The 13,034-nt window shown below is 42.1% G+C and overlaps 1 protein-coding gene across 1 annotated transcript in view; it reads left to right on the plus strand.

Moving 5' to 3' along the window:
* Window positions 1-374: 374 nt before the first annotated feature.
* cdh5 (cadherin 5) overlaps window positions 375-13,034 on the plus strand; it is a 63,101-nt gene continuing 50,441 nt past the window's right edge. Inside the window, exon 1 of the mRNA XM_034079635.2 lies at window positions 375-1,125. The gene's annotated coding sequence lies outside the window, so the exon portion shown is untranslated. The remainder of the gene's footprint in view (window positions 1,126-13,034) is intronic.

Genomic DNA, 13,034 nt, shown 5'->3' on the forward strand with positions numbered 1-13,034 from the left:
TCAGATACACACACACACACACACACACACACACACACACACACACACACAACACACACACACACACACACACTCTCACACACACACTCTCACACACACGCCGCTCTGAAATATGTACTAGCCTCATGTGGGGAAATCTCTGAGGATTATCCCCAATAACCTGTTTAACTTAATCCTTATCTCACACACATGAATAATAAATCTCTCTCTTGGAGAAGGAGTAACGCCTCTCTCACCTTACTCTCCATCTCACACACTCCCTCTCTCTCTCCCTCTCTCTCTCTCCTTCTCCCTCACACACTCCCTCCATCTGCTTCAGGAACATGAGCCGGCTGCTTCTCTCCGAGCGTCTTTGAGCTGTTTTGACATATGCGCTCCCTCTCTGTTTCTCTATCTTTTTTTACGTCTCTTTTCCACCAATCCCACACCTCTAACGTCTCGTCTCTCTCTCCGTTTTCCCGATCCAGGACAGGAAGAGGAGCGGTAGCAGGCAGGGAACACCACAGAAGAAGAAGAAGACCACAATAACAGGAAGGGGAAGTGGGCAGTGACCTGTTTGAGTACACGGTCCGACAGCTGGGGGTTCAACACTTTGATGAGAAAACCACATCAGAGGCGGTAGGAGGAAGAGGAAGAACCTGTTGAGGAAAAAAACCCTCGTCAACCTGAAGAAAACAGGGAATGTTCTCGATAAAAAACTTTAAAATCGGGACAAGTCGTGTGTTATATCAGGAGAAATCCCAACAGAGGAACACCATCTCACCTCCTGAGTGATTTGAGATATCCTTTGGGTTGATCTCACCTCTGGAATTCATTTTAATACCATTTGTCGTCACAGACTTATCTGGATTGTACAGAAACCTGGTGAATATTAAGTCGAGAGAAGGACGAAAAACATCACCGACAACACCTGCTGCTCCCGTTGAACATCAGGACAACCAGAACAAGAAGAGATCGAGAGAGAGAGAGGACGGGACCAAGAGGAGGTGGTTTTACTCCCCGTTGAGACCACCTACCAGCCACTGATTTCTACCCAGATTAATCTAGAATAACCTCAGGTGGAGCGAGCACCTGAGAGGATTTGGGCTTCATTTCGGACTGACCAACATCCGATCTCCCTGTGTGGTAAGTTTCCCTTTTCTCTCTCGATGTTGGCTGATTTGAAATGAAAATATGGATTGCGCCGATGTCTCAAGTGTCGATAGATAACAAGACAACGCATCCACAGCTTTCACGTTCCTTAAATGGGAAGCTATGTTTAATTTCTTTCTGATTTAAAAACAGTGTACGTCAGCAAAGCCAGAATACATGTAACCCAGATCCTTTGAAGACGCTCCAGGCTACTTCCCCAATCACTCCGGGGGTGAAACACTCATGAATACTGTTCAAAGTGTCTGGAAGAAGGCACAGAAATAACTCCAACATGATGCTTATAACCTCCTGTGAGGACAAGCTGTCGGCCGGCGTCTCTCCTCACCTGCGCTATGAGCTCGGTTTGGACAGCTCTGTGGAGATTTGAATGCTGTAATTGAGCGCTGTCTCGCCCCCGGAGATTATGCTGTCATTCCTGAAGACAGACCGCTGTGACCATTAAGACAATGCCGGGCGATGTGTGGACGGAGAGCTCACCGAATCCACCAGGAGCTCTGGAGATGTTCATTTTTTAAGAGTGGTGCATAGGGAAAAAACTGCAGCTGTCAACGACATGTCAAATTGGTTTGGATATAACGTATTGATGACACCTTTTCATATTTGATCTCGTCAGTGGAGAGGTGTTTTGTCAGCTTTGAATAGAGAGTTATGGGTAATATATCGTCAGCTTTTGCAAACAGGCATGAAAGGCTGGGAGATAACAGAACATCTCATTAAAAGCACATTTTTGTGAGGGTATTTTTATTTGAGATGATTTTATTAACATCATTTCTGATGCGTTGTGTATTTATGAACTCATGGTTTGTCCATACATATACTGCTGCTGCTCAAAAACACACATTTATGAGTAAATACAAACATGGAAATATGACATATTCTATATATTAAATCTGAACGGTTTTTTTTCACGTGAATGATAGACAGAAAGGACAATGAATAAATAAAATATAGGTCAATAGAAAGTTGATTATAAGTAAAAAATGTATTCAAAATCAATAAATGAATAATAAATATTATTTTACATAAAGTCAAAATCATTATTACATTATTTTTTTCATAAAGCAAATGGTAGACTAAAAGGAGAATATATGAAAATAAATATATTTTAAAAAATGTTTGAATAAATACATAAATAAACAAAAAAACAAACATATAGATAAATACAAATATAAATAAAATAGCTTAAATCAATAAATCATAAATATTGAAAATACCCCACTTCATTATTAAACTTCATAATTTCACTTACATTACGGTTTTCATTACAAGTTGTTTCTGTTATTTTGTCCACCCTGCGCGGTGATTTGATTTCGTTGTTACGTCGAAAGCCTTTGATGCAACTAAACCCAGTGGTCTAATTCCTGGAGAGGGAACTATCAGTGAAAATCCTTTGGGTGCCATCTGGGAGACTTCTCCCTCCCTCCCACAGACACACACACACACACACACACACACACACACACACACACACACACACACACACCACACACACACACACACACACACACACACACACACACACACAAGATCTGTGATTAGAGCCATTCATTCAGATATATGTCGGAGTGCTTGACAAGCTGTCCAGCTGTGGCCATGTTAGCTCAGATGAAGTCGCTGATTACAACTGAAAGACCCAGTGTTACTTGCTGCGTCTGCATTCTGCATTTTAAATAATATACCAAACTTCACTTTATATTTGAACTTCAGTTTTGACATTTGACAATGGACATGAATGAAACTGCACCAAACACTGTTAGAGTGAATAGAAAATGGAGGGAATGTACTCCTGACATTTTACTCACAGCTCAGTTAAATGTGGGGATTTGAATGCTGCCAGCAAGCCTGATTTGAGAGCTTATGGGTGTTTCTTCACCGCATACAGATGTGACAAAATGGACATATTATAACTTCTGATCATTCAGTTTCTGATGGAAGATCCAGATCTGGCAGAGTTGGGCTCCTCTAACATGTTTCCACTAATAGGGGGTGCCTTCAGGGCTGACAGCTGAGCCCAGCCCAATGTGGATAACACGCGAGGCTTTTAGAAATGATTTTCAGATGACTGTTGGTCATTACTGTCAGATGTAAAGCCGTCCACATCCTTCATAGCCGGCTCGCTGCAATAACATCTGATTTGTCTGATTGTGAAAGAAAATAGAATTAACTGGAAGGGGCTTCGACGCCGATCAGAGCGCGCGCACACTCTGTGACATGACAGTCAGTGAGGACACGGTGTGTGTGTGTGTGTGTGTGTGTGTGTGTGTGTGTGTGTGTGTGGTGTGTGTGTGTGTGTGTGTGTGTGTGTGTGTGTGTGTGTGTGTGTGTGTGTGTGTGTGTGTGTGTGTGTGTGTGTGTGTGTGTGTGTGTGTGTGTGTGTGTGTGTGTGTGTGTGTGTGTGTGTGGTGTGTTGTGTGTGTGTGTGTGTGTGTGTGTGTGTGTGTGTGTGTGTGTGTGTGAGAGAGAGAGAGAGAGAGTCAATTCCTGGTTTCACTTGCAAGCAGACAGATTGTTAGAAGCTGCTCTGTGATTAAACCTGTTCTAATCTGAACACACACACACACACACACACACACACACACACACAACACACACACACACACACATGAACACACACACGAACACACACAAACACACACACACACACACACACACACGAACACACACACACGAACACACACACGAACACACACAAACACACACACACAAACACACGAACACGAACACACACACACACACACACACACACACACACACACACACACACACACACTCTAGAGTTTAGCAGCGCGAACATGAAAACATTTGAGGCTGTTAAATTACTTTCTGTGCCACATGCGCACAAATAAACTCGCACAAAAAAAAGTAGACCACACTGTGTCAAATCAATTCTTTTTTAAACCGATATTTTTTACAGTTTAGAGCTCCTCTAGTGCGCTATGTGCTGATGTGCTCAAGAAACAGTCCTGTTATCATCAAAGTCAGAGTTCAGACTTAAAAAACGTAGCCAGTTACATCAAATCTAATATTTTGGTCCAAAAAAGTGCCATATAAAAACTTTCCTGAATTGAAATGGTTCATCCTCAGGGGAGCATGAAGTAGCTTAATATATGACATAGTTATCTTCATACAATCTTCTTGATATTGTGGCATCAGAAAGGGAACACAGGGATTTTAGCCCTTGCACACAAACCTCCAGTATCTAACGCACTACTAGAAAGGGAAAGCCCAAAGAGCATTACAAGACCTCCATCAGCATGTACCGAGATGCACCAATCAAGCTACTTTGAGGCCCTGTGATAGGACGATGAAGTCCCAAATCAGTTTCCTAACTGGCCGAACAACCCCATGTTCCCCTGTGTCCAAGATATACATACACACACTCACAGTAGGAAAAAAGACAACATACACACCAGGGGCGGACTGGGACAAAAAATCAGCCCGGGACTCTCGACTTTGGTACCGCCGGCCCACCTCGGTACCGCAAGTAAATACCGCTAGTAAATTGTCAACGAGGGGGAGGAGTGCTAGTGACTTATCCGACCGGCCTACATCGTCCGACCGGCCCACTTCAGTCCAGAACGTCCCGATGGCCAGTTCGCCACTGATACACACCCATTGCCCGTCCTCCGATTTCCTCATAAAGCTCGCTTGTATTTCTTTGCATGAACTTTAGCCACCACCAGATTTAGGAAGTCGTCTTGGTTCTTGCTTTAGTGAAACTAGGTCAGACCTGTCTGCCAGTCACCGAACAGCTCGGAGAATGACAACTGTATCTGCGCGTCTGTCTGTTTCTGCTTCTCACACACACACACACACACACACACACACACACACACACACACACACACACACACACACACACACACACACACACACACACTCCCTAGCCTGCGGACAATGTAAAGATGTAATTACAGATATTCCTAGCAGTTATTTATCCTTCTGAAAGATGCCTTTGATACACGATGCCGTAAATAACTTTGTATAATCCCGGCGTGAGATTTGCATGCCTGCCACGTGCACTCGAGAGGCAAATCAAAAAGGTGATTTACAGCTTAAATAAAAACGACAGGTAGAAATAACTGTTTGAGCAAAAACCTAAACTTTGTCGTACCGTCGCTTTCCTTACATCAGTCGATACGATCTGCAGATTTAACAGTTAGGATTTCCGAGTAAATCCGAGTTCAATTGCGACTAAAATAAGTCGTTAAATTGTAGTGTTTAACCTCCAAAGCACTTCTCCTCGGGTGTTCAGTCTGCGTGTTCGAGGTGAGACGGAGCGAGGGATGCGTGTTAGAGGTGAGACGGAGCGAGGGACAGGGACTGAGAGAAAGGTGAAGAAGTAGAAAGGAGGTGAGAAAAGGAAAAAGGTGGAAAGATCGACAAGAGAAACAGAAATAGACTTGTGAACAAAACAAGATGCAGATTTCACCTTGAGAGTCAACCGGAGGGAAGCAGCGGAGACGGTTTAAGAAAAACTAAGAGAGACACAGACAGAATAAAGTGAGACAGAAATAAATAAAGTGAGAGACAGACAAAGTGAGACAAAGACAGAGACAAAGTGAGACAGAAACAAAGTAAGAGACAGACAGAACGAAGTGAGACACAGGCAGAGACAAAGTGAGACAGAAACAAAGTGAGACATAGACAGAGACAAAGTGAGACAGAGACAAAGTGAGAGACAGACAGAGACAAAGTGAGACAGAGACAAAGTGAGAGACAGACAGAGACAAAGTGAGACACAGACAGAGACAAAGTGAGAGACAGACAGAGACAAAGTGAGACAGAAACAAAGTGAGACAGAGACAAAGTGAGACAGAGACAAAGTGAGAGACAGACAGAGACAAAGTGAGACAGAAACAAAGTGAGACATAGACAGAAACAAAGTAAGAGACAGACAGAACGAAGTGAGACACAGGCAGAGACAAAGTGAGACAGAAACAAAGTGAGAGACAGACAGAGACAAAGTGAGACAGAAACAAAGTGAGAGACAGACAGAGACAAAGTGAGACAGAGACAAAGTGAGAGACAGACAGAGACAAAGTGAGACAGAAACAAAGTGAGACATAGACAGAGACAAAGTGAGACAGAGACAAAGTGAGAGACAGACAGAGACAAAGTGAGACAGAGACAAAGTGAGAGACAGACAGAGACAAAGTGAGACAGAAACAAAGTGAGACATAGACAGAGACAAAGTGAGACAGAGACAAAGTGAGAGACAGACAGAGACAAAGTGAGACAGAGACAAAGTGAGAGACAGACAGAGACAAAGTGAGACAGAGACAAAGTGAGACACAGACAGAGACAAAGTGAGACAGAGACAAAGTGAGAGACAGACAGAGACAAAGTGAGACAGAAACAAAGTGAGAGACAGACAGAGACAAAGTGAGACAGAGACAAAGTGAGAGACAGACAGAGACAACGTGAGACAGAAACAAAGTGAGAGACAGACAGAGACAAAGTGAGACAGAGACAAAGTGAGAGACAGACAGAGACAAAGTGAGACAGAGACAAAGTGAGAGACAGACAGAGACAAAGTGAGACACAGACAGAGACAAAGTGAGACAGAGACAAAGTGAGACAGAGACAAAGTGAGAGACAGACAGAGACAAAGTGAGACAGAGACAAAGTGAGAGACAGACAGAGACAAAGTGAGACAGAAACAAAGTGAGAGACAGACAGAGACAAAGTGAGACAGAGACAAAGTGAGAGACAGACAGAGACAAAGTGAGACAGAGACAAAGTGAGAGACAGACAGAGACAAAGTGAGACAGAGACAAAGTGAGAGACAGACAGAGACAAAGTGAGACAGAAACAAAGTGAGAGACAGACAGAGACAACGTGAGACAGAGACAAAGTGAGAGACAGACAGAGACAAAGTGAGACAGAAACAAAGTGAGAGACAGACAGAGACAAAGTGAGACAGAGACAAAGTGAGACACAGACAGAGACAAAGTGAGACACAGACAGAGACAAAGTGAGACAGAGACAAAGTGAGACACAGACAGAGACAAAGTGAGACAGAGACAAAGTGAGAGACAGACAGAGACAAAGTGAGACACAGACAGAGACAAAGTGAGACAGAGACAAAGTGAGACACAGACAGAGACAAAGTGAGACAGAGACAAAGTGAGACACAGACAGAGACAAAGTGAAACACACCGAGTGAGACATGCATTCAGCAGCTGAATACCAGGAAGGGAGTGTCCGCTCACTAATGACGACCCTTCATTAACAGACGCTACGGCATTTCCCAGAAGGCATTGTGTTTACACTTCCTGCTGCTGATCAAAGGGACGGAGCAATAACTGCTCTGAAGACGGAAAGGCATTTTTTGAAAAAAGGCCCTTTTAGGGAAAATGCCCCCCAATGGAGTCGTCATCACACGGATAGTGGAGTGTGTGTGTGTGTGTGTGTGTGTGTGTGTGTGTGTGTGTGTGTGTGTGTGTGTGTGTGTGTGTGTGTGTGGTGTGTGTGGTGTGTGTGGTGTGTGTGTGTGTGTGTGTGTGTGTGTGTGTGTGTGTGTGTGTGTGTGTGTGTGTGTGTGTGTGTGTGTGTGTGTGTGTGTGTGTGTGTGTGTGTGTGTGTGTGTGTGTGTGTGTGCGACATTGCCCATTATTTATCCAATAAAACCTTTTATATAATTTTTTTTGTATACAAATATTTGTTATGGCAACTCAAAAATGACGTGTTGGATTTGTTTGTAATATTAACATTAATAATATTTATCTATTTTATGTTTTTATAAATATTATTGTATGTTAAAGGTGGGGTCGGTAAGTTTCAGAAACCGGCTCGAGTGCACTACAATTTGAAAGTACACAGCCGAAAAGAATCCGCCCCTTCCTTCAGACGTCCTCACAGAGCACCTCCTCCAACACACACGAACGCGACCATGACGTCAGCAGACGGGTGGAAGTGGCCGCCTGTTGCTGGCGAGTCATTGAAGTGCTGCTGCAATGCACGCCCAATGACGGCACGCCCAATGAGGGCACGAGATACATGTGTGCGTGCACGAGATGGAAGGCTGACCGGCTAAACGGATTGGATGTACTTTTTACAGTACCACGGCTTCCACAGATGACATTTTTTTATGGATTTGTTGTCAAAGCACTTCAGATATTCATTGCTATCGGGATGTTAAGAGCATTCCATGGAATATAACAAAAAGGGTATCTCGAGCCGGTTCCTGAAACTTACCTACCCCACCTTTAAGTCAAAATCACGGCTTTTACGCAATATTTTCATATTTCATCAAGGTTCATGTTCGTGTTTAGGCTTTTAAAACGGCTTTAGTTAAGGTTTAACAACCTAATAAAATACTTATTCATCTGCTGAGCTTGCACTTTTAAATGTTGATTGAAGCAAATCTGACTAACAACCTTATTATTGGACTTACTTAATAGATATCAGTCTTCTTTGAGTCCTTGAAAGTGATTTAAGTCCTGTATGCTTTCACGTGGCACTGCGTGAGAACATGCATGTTCTGCACGGGGTGTGATTGATCTGTTTATCTAGAGAACATGTAGAGAGGAAGGATACGGGGTGATGCACAGTAAAAAGTAAGCACTGCAGGACAGGAAGCACGAGGGTTTTAAACAGAAGCCATGTCTCACTGGGAAGGTGTTAAAAAGACATTGAATGTACTCTTAACTCACATACTTACTAACGCCGTACTGATAACATGTTCATTAAAAGGGCTATCAATGGCTTAACTAAACTTAATTATTCAAAACATGACATAAAAAGCACCTGAAAGAATGCCATTAAAATAAATTACCATTAAAGATATTTCCATTAGTATTACAGGAGACCAAAATCCGTTATCTCTGACATCCCACCAAGTATCACTTCTGAGGAAAAAGATTTATCAGTTTTATTTATGTGCGATTTAATATTTCATATATAAGATGCCATTTTAATCAAAGACTGTTTGGTTTTCCTTAAATTGTGGATGATGGTAACGTCATAAGCCATTTCTAAGGGTGCCGCGTGGGGGTTGCAAAGGGAATAGGAATTAGGGAATCTTCAGTGACACAAACATACAAAAATAATGTCCATGAATCACCAGACGAAGACCCTTCCTTTAGATTTTTGAGTCACAGGATATCCCGTCAATATTTCTGAATGGCAGATCACCTAAGGCGCCTCAACACCATTGTTTTAACCAGTATGGTTTTAGGGTTTGGTTTCTGCAGTGGTATGTGTTATAGTTTTAAAGATACAATACTCCCCCCCCGTCTGAAATGCCTCCATTGGACTCCTTAGGAACATAGTGACATATGCTCCTATTGGCTAGCGCTCCAACACATTGATAGGCTAAGGGGTGGGACATCTCTAAGTGGGTGACCGATCAAAACAGAGCCGGCCAGCTAACCAATCAGAGCAGACTGGGCTCTGGTTTCAGACAGAGGGTGAAAAGAGGTAATAAAGAGCTTTTTGAACATTAAAGCATGGAGAGACACTACATACTGATATACACCTGAACATCAGCAGGAGAGGACTCTTTAAAGTAGAGACGCTACATACTGATATACACCTGAACATCAGCAGGAGAGGACTCTTTAAAGTAGAGACACTACATACTGATATACACCTGAACATCAGCAGGAGAGGACTCTTTAAAGTAGAGACACTACATACTGATATACACCTGAACATCAGCAGGAGAGGACTCTTTAAAGTAGAGACGCTACATACTGATATACACCTGAACATCAGCAGGAGAGGACTCTTTAAAGTAGAGACGCTACATACTGATATACACCTGAACATCAGCAGGAGAGGACTCTTTAAAGTAGAGACACTACATACTGATATACACCTGAACATCAGCAGGAGAGGACTCTTTAAAGTAGAGACACTTGTAAAATAATAGTCACTTTGCCAGGGTTATTATATGGAAACATGGGGGCACACAATTCATAATGAACCTGAAACTGAACACATCATGTCCTCTTTAATGTACCATAGAAGTTGCTTTGAAATAAGGACGTTACATTTTAACTTTTAAAATGGATGAAAAAAACATCAGTCCTTTTTTAAGCTGATGGGAAAGTAAGAGGGGTGAGATTAAGGTATTAAAGGAGCTAAATAACTTCTAATTGGCATTACATTTTTAGTTCAATGGCACTCAACAAAGTCCACCGCAAATTGCCATTAACGATGATTTACTCACTTCTGTTTAATTAATTTAGCCCTGAAAGGAAGCGAGACAAAGAAGAACACAGAGGAAAAATAAAAACCCAAACAAAGCAAGGCCAGAAAACACTGTCGAGTCTTTGTTTGAGCTGATTTGTGGGGAGCCGTGTGAAGAGGTCACGAGAGGTCAGCAAAGTACCAGATTAGGCCATTAGAGGGAGAAGATTTTGTGCCGGAATAATCCCTTCATCCTAATCTCTCTTTCTCCCTCCCTGCTGCTAATGGATGGAAGACAATAAGATGCACTAATCTGTCCAGTGGGAAGCGCTCACATGTCTACTGGAGTGCATATAGACTAAAATGTTTTGAAGATTAGTTCCCTGGCATTTCTGCCTTGTTAGATAGAGCCTTAGTGGAGGGAGGCAGGGACCATGAGAGAGGGGGAGATAGTGAGAAATAACATAAGGGAAAAGCTGAAGTTCAGTTCATTACAACTGCTACATTTTTATTTTTCGTTATATAGTGGTTAAACAGCTTGAAGGCAGGATCAAGTGATGCAAGACAGTGAAACTTGAAATCAGTCAAAAGCTATAAAAATCTGCCAGTTTGATTCAGATCTTCAATGTAAATTCACAATATTTAATTTTTTTTAAAAGGACATTTTATGCTTATGTTCAGGTGTATATCAGTATGTAGTGTCTCTACTTTAAAGAGTCCTCTCCTGCTGATGTTCAGGTGTATATCAGTATGTAGTGTCTCTACTTTAAAGAGTCCTCTCCTGCTTATGTTCAGGTGTATATCAGTATGTAGTGTCTCTACTTTAAAGAGTCCTCTCCTGCTGATGTTCAGGTGTATATCAGTATGTGGTGTCTCTACTTTAAAGAGTCCTCTCCTGCTGATGTTCAGGTGTATATCAGTATGTAGTGTCTCTACTTTAAAGAGTCCTCTCCTGCTTATGTTCAGGTGTATATCAGTATGTAGTGTCTCTACTTTAAAGAGTCCTCTCCTGCTGATGTTCAGGTGTATATCAGTATGTGGTGTCTCTACTTTAAAGAGTCCTCTCCTGCTGATGTTCAGGTGTATATCAGTATGTAGTGTCTCTACTTTAAAGAGTCCTCTCCTGCTGATGTTCAGGTGTATATCAGTATGTAGTGTCTCTACTTTAAAGAGTCCTCTCCTGCTGATGTTCAGGTGTATATCAGTATGTGGTGTCTCTACTTTAAAGAGTCCTCTCCTGCTGATGTTCAGGTGTATATCAGTATGTAGTGTCTCTACTTTAAAGAGTCCTCTCCGGCTGATGTTCAGGTGTATATCAGTATGTAGTGTCTCTACTTTAAAGAGTCCTCTCCTGCTGATGTTCAGGTGTATATCAGTATGTATAGTCTCTACTTTAAAGAGTCCTCTCCTGCTGATGTTCAGGTGTATATCAGTATGTAGTGTCTCTACTTTAAAGAGTCCTCTCCTGCTGATGTTCTGGTGTATATCAGTATGTAGTGTCTCTACTTTAAAGAGTCCTCTCCTGCTGATGTTCAGGTGTATATCAGTATGTAGTGTCTCTACTTTAAAGAGTCCTCTCCTGCTGATGTTCAGGTGTATATCAGTATGTAGTGTCTCTACTTTAAAGAGTCCTCTCCTGCTGATGTTCAGGTGTATATCAGTATGTATAGTCTCTACTTTAAAGAGTCCTCTCCTGCTGATGTTCAGGTGTATATCAGTATGTAGTGTCTCTACTTTAAAGAGTCCTCTCCTGCTGATGTTCAGGTGCATATCAGTATGTAGTGTCTCTACTTTAAAGAGTCCTCTCCAGCTGATGTTCAGGTGTATATCAGTATGTAGTGTCTCTACTTTAAAGAGTCCTCTCCTGCTGATGTTCAGGTGTATATCAGTATGTATAGTCTCTACTTTAAAGAGTCCTCTCCTGCTGATGTTCAGGTGTATATCAGTATGTAGTGTCTCTACTTTAAAGAGTCCTCTCCTGCTGATGTTCTGGTGTATATCAGTATGTAGTGTCTCTACTTTAAAGAGTCCTCTCCTGCTGATGTTCAGGTGTATATCAGTATGTAGTGTCTCTACTTTAAAGAGTCCTCTCCTGCTGATGTTCAGGTGTATATCAGTATGTATAGTCTCTACTTTAAAGAGTCCTCTCCTGCTGATGTTCAGGTGTATATCAGTATGTAGTGTCTCTACTTTAAAGAGTCCTCTCCTGCTGATGTTCAGGTGCATATCAGTATGTAGTGTCTCTACTTTAAAGAGTCCTCTCCAGCTGATGTTCAGGTGTATATCAGTATGTAGTGTCTCTACTTTAAAGAGTCCTCTCCTGCTGATGTTCAGGTGTATATCAGTATGTATAGTCTCTACTTTAAAGAGTCCTCTCCTGCTGATGTTCAGGTGTATATCAGTATGTAGTGTCTCTACTTTAAAGAGTCCTCTCCTGCTGATGTTCAGGTGTGTATCAGTATGTAGTGTCTCTACTTTAAAGAGTCCTCTCCTGCTGATGTTCAGGTGCATATCAGTATGTAGTGTCTCTACTTTAAAGAGTCCTCTCCAGCTGATGTTCAGGTGTATATCAGTATGTAGTGTCTCTACTTTAAAGAGTCCTCTCCTGCTGATGTTCAGGTGTATATCAGTATGTATAGTCTCTACTTTAAAGAGTCCTCTTCTGCTGATGTTCAGGTGTATATCAGTATGTAGTGTCTCTACTTTAAAGAGTCCTCTCCTGCTGATGTTCAGGTGTATATCAG

The sequence above is a fragment of the Pseudochaenichthys georgianus genome, unplaced genomic scaffold (assembly GCF_902827115.2).
Source record: "Pseudochaenichthys georgianus unplaced genomic scaffold, fPseGeo1.2 scaffold_672_arrow_ctg1, whole genome shotgun sequence".
NCBI classification, from domain to species: Eukaryota; Metazoa; Chordata; class Actinopteri; order Perciformes; family Channichthyidae; genus Pseudochaenichthys; species Pseudochaenichthys georgianus.